At 34.4% G+C, this 8,859-nt stretch overlaps 1 pseudogene; it reads right to left on the bottom strand.

Annotated features, from left to right (window-relative positions):
* LOC112028694 (MDIS1-interacting receptor like kinase 2-like) overlaps nt 1-8,859 on the bottom strand; it is an 11,512-nt pseudogene extending 2,653 nt beyond the window's left edge.

Here is an 8,859-nt window from a genome sequence, read left to right as displayed (position 1 = left end):
TTTTCCTATAATGACAAGCTTTATCTTTTAACCTCTAAGAAATGCAATGCAATGGCCAAAGGATATGCCCCTTTAATATATTGTCTCTAATCAAATAAACAAAGGCTCCTGTCCCCTTTAGGTACAAGTTTATACAGAATTCAATTGTTTACAATTTTTTCTTTTCTCTGTAAGAAAGAACCATCAACCTTAACTAACCAAAAAAAAAAAAAGAACCATCAAAATTAATTAGAGTTATAAGAAAGAGCAAAAAAAGGGTAACATTTAACAATTAAAGAGAAAAAAAAAATTTAAAAAACAAATCTAAATGGCATTAACCAATGTGGAGTTTTAAAGAACTCTTGGTTTACTTAGAATATAATAGAGAAAATAAAAATGAGACTAATACTAATTCTAGGAAACATATATAGAGAAATAGAAATAAGGATGCTAATTAAAGAACATTGGCAATACCATCAATCCCGTTTGAAGCTTAATCATAGCTCTACTAATTTGCTGACTTTCAACTTTTGGCTGGTATATATTTAGGCGTTCTCCAATGTCGTAAAATTCCTTATTGTCTAGCTTTACTTGAATTCCTACAAACTACCCGATTAAATTAAGTGAGAAAATGAGCATAATGATTCTAGTATAGAGAAAAAATAATAATAATTCCCAAAGATATTAGTAATTTGGCAAAAATAGAAGAATGTATAAAAAATTCATCGAAAATTGAGAGAGAAAGAGAGAGAGAACCTTTTTTTGAATTCCTGCAAACTACTCTATTAAATTAAGTGAGAAATGAGCATAATGATTCTAGTGTAGAAAAACAAAGAAGAAAAAAAGAAAAGAAAGGATTCCCAAAGATTAGTAATTTGGCATAAATAGAAGAATATAAAAAACTCATAGAAAAATTGAGAGAGAGAGAGAGAGAGAGAGAGAGAGAGAGAGAGAGAGAGAACCTTTTTTATGAGAGAAAACCATGCATAGAATGGAATAGATAGTTACCAATTTATAGTAAGACAATGTGAATAAGAAGAGACAAAATAAAGGAAGATGAAGAGAAAGAAGAAGAATAATAGTTATGTAGAGGGGAGTGGGGAGATGAAAAGAAGAAGAATAATATTTATGTAGAGGGTAGTGGGGAGATGATAAGATAAGGATGGAGAAAGGTTGGAAAAAGTGTAAATATTAAAATAAAATAAAAATTAAATGTTAAAAACAATTATAAGAAAATTGGAAAGAAAATGATAATGAGGTGGACGCTTATGTGGCTCAACTGGAGCGTAGCAACAATAAATGCTATGCTTCAGCTTTTAGTAATATATAGATATAGATTACTATAAAAGTAAAAAGATACGAAAAAAAACCGATCAAGATGATGGCTTAAATGTGTAGCCCATTTGGCGCAAGATAACAAGATTTAATTACAAAAATGAAGAAGTAAAAGAAGAATTGAAAAAACTTTTGACCCTTAAAGATTGGGGTTGTTTTCATTTTAGCTATTCATATTTGATTATGTTTTCATATTGGTTATGTTGTTCATTTCTATTATTAATTTGTTGATATTTGACATTATATGGGTGAAGCAGCTTAATGGACACCAATTATCTAGCATTCAACAATCAAATTGCTACCATAAAAATGGAATCAAAGATTAAAGGATCAAAATGAAAATTTTGAAACATAAAGGGCCAAAATGAAACCAACCCCGAACTTTAAAGATCAAAATTATACCATAGTCTTGAAAAAATAATGAGTTATCATCAGGTAAAAGTGCATCAAATATTAAGAAAAAGGAAATTATAGGAAACGAGTGAAAACACACACACACACACACACACACACACATATATATATATATATATGTTTGCGTCATCAACTTATTTTGATCAAATTTTCATTATAATCCATTAAGCCCAATTCCTTGCATATAAAGAATGAAAATTTGAATTTTTGATGAAAATAGAAGAATGAGTGTTATCTTATAACCATTTCATTCCCTCATAATTAAACTTGAAAATAATGAGGAAATAAAAAGAATATTATTAGAAGATTTTTTTCCCATTTCATTCCTTTCCACCATTTAATCAATATATAACATCAAATGCACATATTTCCCAAAATAGAAAAAGCAAATTTCTAAAACAAACATGTTCAAGTCGAGGAAAAATATCAAGTCGAGAAGCTTTAAAGCTTACCTAGGGCAGGATAGCCATATGTGCCTGCAATTGTTGTCCAGTTAGATGAATCAGGCTTTAAGAACCTTGCAGTGCCAAAATTAGAGATACAGGCTTCAAGGTCGGAGCTTATCAAAACATTCTTGCTTGAGATGTCTCGATGAATTATAAGTGGAAGACAATCATGATGCATATAAGATAAAGCATAGGCCACACCTTTAACAACTTGTACCCTAGTTGCCCAGTCTAACTCCATTGCTTCTGTTCTACTTAGCATATTAGCTAAGCTTCCTCTTTCCATAAATTCATAAATCAAAAACATGTGAACTTCATGGAAACAAAAGCCAAGGAGCTTCACAATGTTCCGATGTCTTATTTTTGTTAATGTTGCTAACTCATTGCTAAAGCTTTTTATATTGTCAGTTCCTATGCCTTCAGCTTGGGAATTGAGCTTCTTGACTGCTAATACTTGAGCGCCTGGTATTTCCACTTTGTAAACTTTTGCAGATGCCCCCATTCCAATACGATACATGTCATCAAAGTTGTTTGAAGCTTCAAGGATGTCTTCATACACGGCATTCCCATTAAAGTGCCATACGGAGAACGGATTTTCAATCTTTGATGTGCTTTCAACTTTCGACATATTTCTTGAATGCTTCTTTTGGATAAATACAAAAATTCCAACCAAGGCAAATGAAATTGACAATGCACCGACTATAGAAGCAACAATGACTATTAAAATTTTGCTTTTCTTATTTCCACCACCCTTCTTAATAACTATGGCATTGCATGGCCGCAAACCTTGGATTTCACCACATAGATCTTTGTTGTTATTGAAAGCCCCCAGCGTAGCTGATCGAAAGATTTTTCCCTCAGGAAGAGGACCCTCTAAATTTTTGTTTGACAGGTTGACGCTTATCAAGCTCAACATGCTGCCTAGTGATGAGGGGACTGAACCATTGAGGTTATTATTGGGGATGTTCAAGTATTCCAAATCTGAAAGGCTCCCAAGCTGTGGTGGTATCCCTCCCATCAGTGAATTGAAACTCAAATCAAGATCTTGTAAGGCTCGAAGATTACCAATTTGGTAGGGAATCGTCTCATTCAAGCAATTCTTGCGTAGAGATAAACTTTGGAGCTTCCAACAGTCCCCTATTTGATTTGGAATCGGCCCACCAAGCATGTTTATGGAAAGGTCAAGAGACTCCAACTCGAACAGTCCTCCAATTCCTGCCAGTACCTCTCCAGAAAGCTTGTTGTCTTTCAAGATTAGCTTTATTAAATTGGATAACTTTCCAATTTCTACTGGTATGTCACCAGACAATTTATTGGAAGAAACGTCAAGTTATCCCATTTTGCTCAATCAAAGAATCTCATTGGGGATTTTGCCACTGATCATATTCCCAGCAACTCTCAGCACTGTCAAGTTTTGGCTTTCACCCCAGTTTGGTTAGAGTTTACCTATTAACCTGTTGTAACTCAAATCAATATAAGTAAGGTTTGGGTAAACCCCAAAATCTTGGTCTATATATCCTGTTAGTTGGTTATGTTCAAGCCGGACCCTATATAAGGTTCGGCAGTTTTTAAGACTAATTGGGATAGGACCAGTGAAATTGTTAAAGGCTGCACTGAAATTAGTAAGCTTTCCACCTTGACCCACTTGTTGGGGTAAGTGGCCAGTGAAGTTGTTCTCAGCCAGGTGTAGAGTAACTAAGGAAGAAAGGTTTCCTATTTCTTCTGGAACAGAACCAGATAACTTGTTTTTCAACAAGAACAATTCTGTTAGTTTTAAAGTCCCAAAACTAATGGGGATTTGTCCCAAAAGCTGATTTTGAGCAAGACGAAGAATGGTTAAGTCACTCAAATTACCCAAGGATGAAGGGATAGGACCAAAAAAGTAATTCCCATCCAAAGCCAGTAGAGCCAGGTGTTTCAGATTTCCTATTTCTTCAGGAATTCTGTCAACAAGGCCATTAGTTTGGAGGAGAAAATTTTTTAGACTAATGAGTCCGGTTTTAGACTTACCGGTTCCATCAGGGAACAAACGGCTATCTAGTTTTCCTGTTATATTGTTTTGGGAAACATCAAGCTCATAAACTTTTGTGAGATTAGCAAGAGAAAGTGGGAGCGACCCATTGAAAAAATTAATGGAAAGGTCAAGAAATTGGAGTTTAGAAAGTGTGCCAATGTTCATTGGTATGGTGCCTTTGGGTTGGTTTGATCTAAGATCAAGGTGAAGAAGGTTTGGAAAGGAGAAGAAATCTAAGTTTTCGAGTGTACCTTTCAATCCAGTGTAATTAAGCTTTATTTCAGTCACACTCCCTTCATTGTTGCATGCTATTCCACGCCATTTGCATGGACTTGAAGCTCTACTTGAATTGAATTGTGCTACCCATGACTTCAGAATTGGTTGATCTGCTGGGAGGCTTTTTTTCCATTTGAGTAGAGCCTCAACTTCTGCCTTTGGATCAGCCTTGCAGGAGGATAGCAAAAAAAACCAGCAAGCAACTAAGAGTAAAAGTGAAACATGTTTTGGTTCTTTCCTTGGCAAGCCATAGCTTAGAAGTCAGAACACTTTTTTTCTGTTTTTTCAAGTGCTAATGACTACTATCAACTTCGCTTAAATAACACTACCGGAGCCTTCTAACTCAATTAGTATTTTTTAATATTTCCAATAAATACATTTAAGATTCCAATCCTCAGTTTCTCATTGTAACTATCGAATTATTAAAATATTTTTAACCCCTTTAGAGTAATCTTTCTTGAAGAATTTTAGCCCCTTAAGTTTTTTATTATTAAAATATTTTTTAACTAAAGAATTTTAATTTCATAAAACGCAAATATATAAACAAAAGTTTTACTCGCATTTTAATATTTTGAGGGTCAAATTTAAATATTTACTATAAAAATAAATAAATTCATGTGAGGCCATGGTCCACTTGATCCCAACATGAGTTGGTATTTGATCATGTGATTAAAAATACACAAAATTATTTGAATTGTTACGTAATAAATTTAAAAAGCATATCCGGCCTTTTTTCTGATTTCATCTAATAAGCCACAAACATGTATCTCACGACAAATGGTGGAGAGGTCACTTCTCTTGAGTTCAATCTGTTTCCAAAACTAATGGCCAAAAATTTCAATAATGTCGACATTGTCCTGTTAGCATTGCGGTCATTGAACTTTAGGCACAAAGAATTTTTCTTGGGATTTTAGACCGTACTTGATTATTTATTTGGGATATAGATCATATTGACTAAGGTCAATTAGTTGGAGACTGTTTATGAGAAATTTGTTCAAATTGATACTCTCTCTCTTAAAAAACAAGTGGCAGTGCTCATTAGAAACAAAGTAACAAGATTTGGGGGTGGTGACGATGTATTTAAAGTTAACTACAAAATATTCAAGCTGATGGCAATACATGCATGAACTTGAGAGCAATAATAGGCATAGCTTTCATGCTATAGGTTTTCTAGAGATAAGGTCAGGAACTTCGGTCTCTTCCAACAACTCATAGTTGACTCTAGCCCAAGGGAGAACCAGTAAATCGGGAAAAAGTCCTTCGGTGATGGATATTGACAAAATGCAAGCTTCAGAAGTGAAATTCAACAAAGAAAAAATTGAATGCCAAAAATTTCAAAGAAGTCATTGGTCTATGGGACGAACCCAAGATTTCAAGTTAGGGAGGCCGGAGTATAAGAAAAAAGAAAATTTTGAACTTGTTAATGAAATTAGTTTTTATCCACTAATAACAGTCAGTAATAACCTAACATTATATTTATTATGAAAATATTATGGACATAGTATTTCTAAAAAAAAAAAAAAAAAAAAATCAAGTAAGCATTAATAAATAAATAAAAATTGGGTTAAAGATATACCTAATATAATTTTTTTTTCAAAAGCCCTGGAGGCCTAGCCCCCCCCCCCCCTCCCCTCTTAATGGAGAAAGTGTACCATGTTTCGGTAATACCAACTTAGTATCTGTTTTAGTATTTCCTACCTAATAAATGAGTGACACTTGTTTCAAAAAACTACATCAAACTACTTGTGGGGCCCATGGGCCTGATAGCCTCGGCCCATCATATAGCAGGCCAAGGCCCATGCCGAGGAGCGCAAGCTATTTTTGAGGGAAAGGGGAGGAGAGCCTATTTCCTAAATCCACGCCGAGGATACCTCGTCCTCGGCCTGACAAAGGTGATTTTGGGGAGAGGCTAACCCCAAAGTAAGCTGTCATTTTCGCATTTAATGCACTCAACTAACCCCCCTGACCGCATTAATGGGGAGGTAACCCCTTGGCAGGATAACGTTGGTTAGAGTGAACCACTTGAGTGTCGATAAGGCCTCTGATGGGACGGACAACCAGAAGAAAAGCGAATAGACGATCAACAGATGGAAGCAGGAGATAGGAAGACGAAAACTATAAAAGAAAAGCTAGTAGCGCCAAAAAGGGGGGGGGACAGAAAGAGAGAACATTGAGGCCTCCTCGGCCACAGGCCGAGGAGCATTCCCCCATTTGTAAGGAAACACTTAGCATTTTTTGTAAAAAAAGTTTGTGCATGGTGATCGACGGCCAGCATCTAAGCCTGTCAACCCACTCTCTATAAATTTATTGTTTGGGCTTGTTGGGCTAAGAACCCATCACTCAGGGTTAATCCAAATTGAGTCCCTACACTACTCAAATAAATGATTAATTTATCTTCCCGATAGTATAGAAGATTGTGATTAATTTATTAATGGAGTAGTATGATGTGGTTTTTTGAAACAAGTGTCACTTCTTTATTGGGTAGGAAATACCAAAACAGATGCTGAGTTGGTATTACCGAAACATAGTATATTTTCTCCCTTTCATGGGTCTGTCTCTGACTGTATGAAATAAAAATTTTCAATCCCAACGTCGTATATATGTTCCATTAGCCAGTCTTTAGAATATAATAATCACAATTCAAAGAAAGATTTTTTTTGTGAACAGGTTTTGAAGCAAAAGTGAAAATAAGTTTTATATAAAATGATGACGAGGGAGAAATTTTAAAGAAAAAGGTTGTGCTTAATGTGCTAGTGTAAAGAAAAAAAAAATTGAAGAAAGATAGTATTTTGGCAACCGTAATAGCTAAAATCCTCTCTTTCTAAAAATGATTTGGAATAGAGGTAGAAGGTGAATATTTATAGGTCCAAACTAGGGTTGTGGAGGGTTCCTTGAGGATTCTAAAGCCTCTTAGATGATTAGGCAACATCCCTCATAGATATTGATCATTTTGAGCTTAAATATGGAAATAGAGTTTTTGGTAGCTTTGTGTACATATGTATTGTGATTTGTTCATGCGTACACATGAATGGTAGATGCATACATGCTCCAATGTCTTGAACACAAATAGCCACTCTAAATTCATATATTTATAACTCATGGTTTTAAAAATCCAAAATGGTCAAAGAATTGAAAACAAGTTTGGTTTTCAGTTTTTACCTATTGAACCACTAGTTTTCCCGAACTGATTTTGAGTTTGGTTCTTGGTTCAATCGGTCAATCTAGTCTAGTTTTTAAAACAATTTTATAACTTATTCATTTTAATCTAAATTTGGTTAAAATTGTATCCATTTTGAAGTCATAGATGTCTACTTTTCAATGAAGTAAGTATCACTTAAAAATTTGTCATGGTTGAAAAGATAAGAGCAAATGAGTGATCAAGTTTCTTTTTTCAGCATCGCCTTACAAGCTTTGAGTCATAATTACTTCCAAACTATCAAGAATGTCTTAATTACCTGTGGTTGACATTTTTAAAGTTTCTCATTAGAAGGTAGGAGACCTCACTGATTATTGTTCCACCACTGAATATATTTCTTGTAAGGGGATGTGTTGATTTCTTAGTGAATGAATAAGCAGATTGTTGCTTGATCTATTACCGAGGCTAAATGAGTGCTTTGGCCAATACCACTACTGAGCTCGTTTGGTTGAGCTCTCATCTTGAGGACATGGGCGTTCCTTTTTTAATTGTCACTTTGAATTATTGCGTGAAGCTCAAAATGATGCCTTCAATGAACAGAAAAATCATATTGAGATTTGAGAGTGATTGTCACTTCATTGGTCATCATCTCTTTCATGATCTTTTCCAACTTCAACCTGTTTCTTTTGATTTTCTTATCATTTTCTCATGCTTCTGTCCAAACTCAATCTCATCTTAGGTTTGCAACCTTGAATTCAAGAGGGATGTTAGATCTATTTGGCCCAAACATGATATTTTGTAAATTCCACACATCTGTAAGCCTATATTTGCAAAATAAGTAATCACTATAAGCCTGATTTACAGGACAAGTAACTTTAGAACAATACGTCAATATCCTTAAACCATAAATGTTTTTATACCTTTTCTATTCAGTAGCATATATTGATCAGAGGCCATTTAATAATAGAAAATGTTTACGGATGCTCTAAGGGCACATTAATAATGTTATGATACGAATCTTAACATTAGCAAAATTTACATCTTTATCATTTTCTGAAACATTATTCTTTCGGTTTTATCGTTTTCTTAAACTTTAAAACATACAGAATATTTAAAAAAAAAAAAAAATGGTATAGGGGCAGATTAATTACTGTCACACCAAGCTTGGAAGTCATGGTTACTCCCCTTAATTTCGCTTTTGAGGCAAAGAGAAGCATGAAAATGAAGAGAACCAATGAATTGAACTTCTTAAAGGCCAT

Source organism: Quercus suber, unplaced genomic scaffold (genome assembly GCF_002906115.3).
Source record: "Quercus suber isolate HL8 unplaced genomic scaffold, Cork oak 2.0 scaffold_112, whole genome shotgun sequence".
Lineage (NCBI taxonomy): Eukaryota > Viridiplantae > Streptophyta > Magnoliopsida > Fagales > Fagaceae > Quercus > Quercus suber.
Note: the sequence above shows the minus strand (reverse complement) of the source record. Positions and strands in the feature narration are given on the sequence as shown.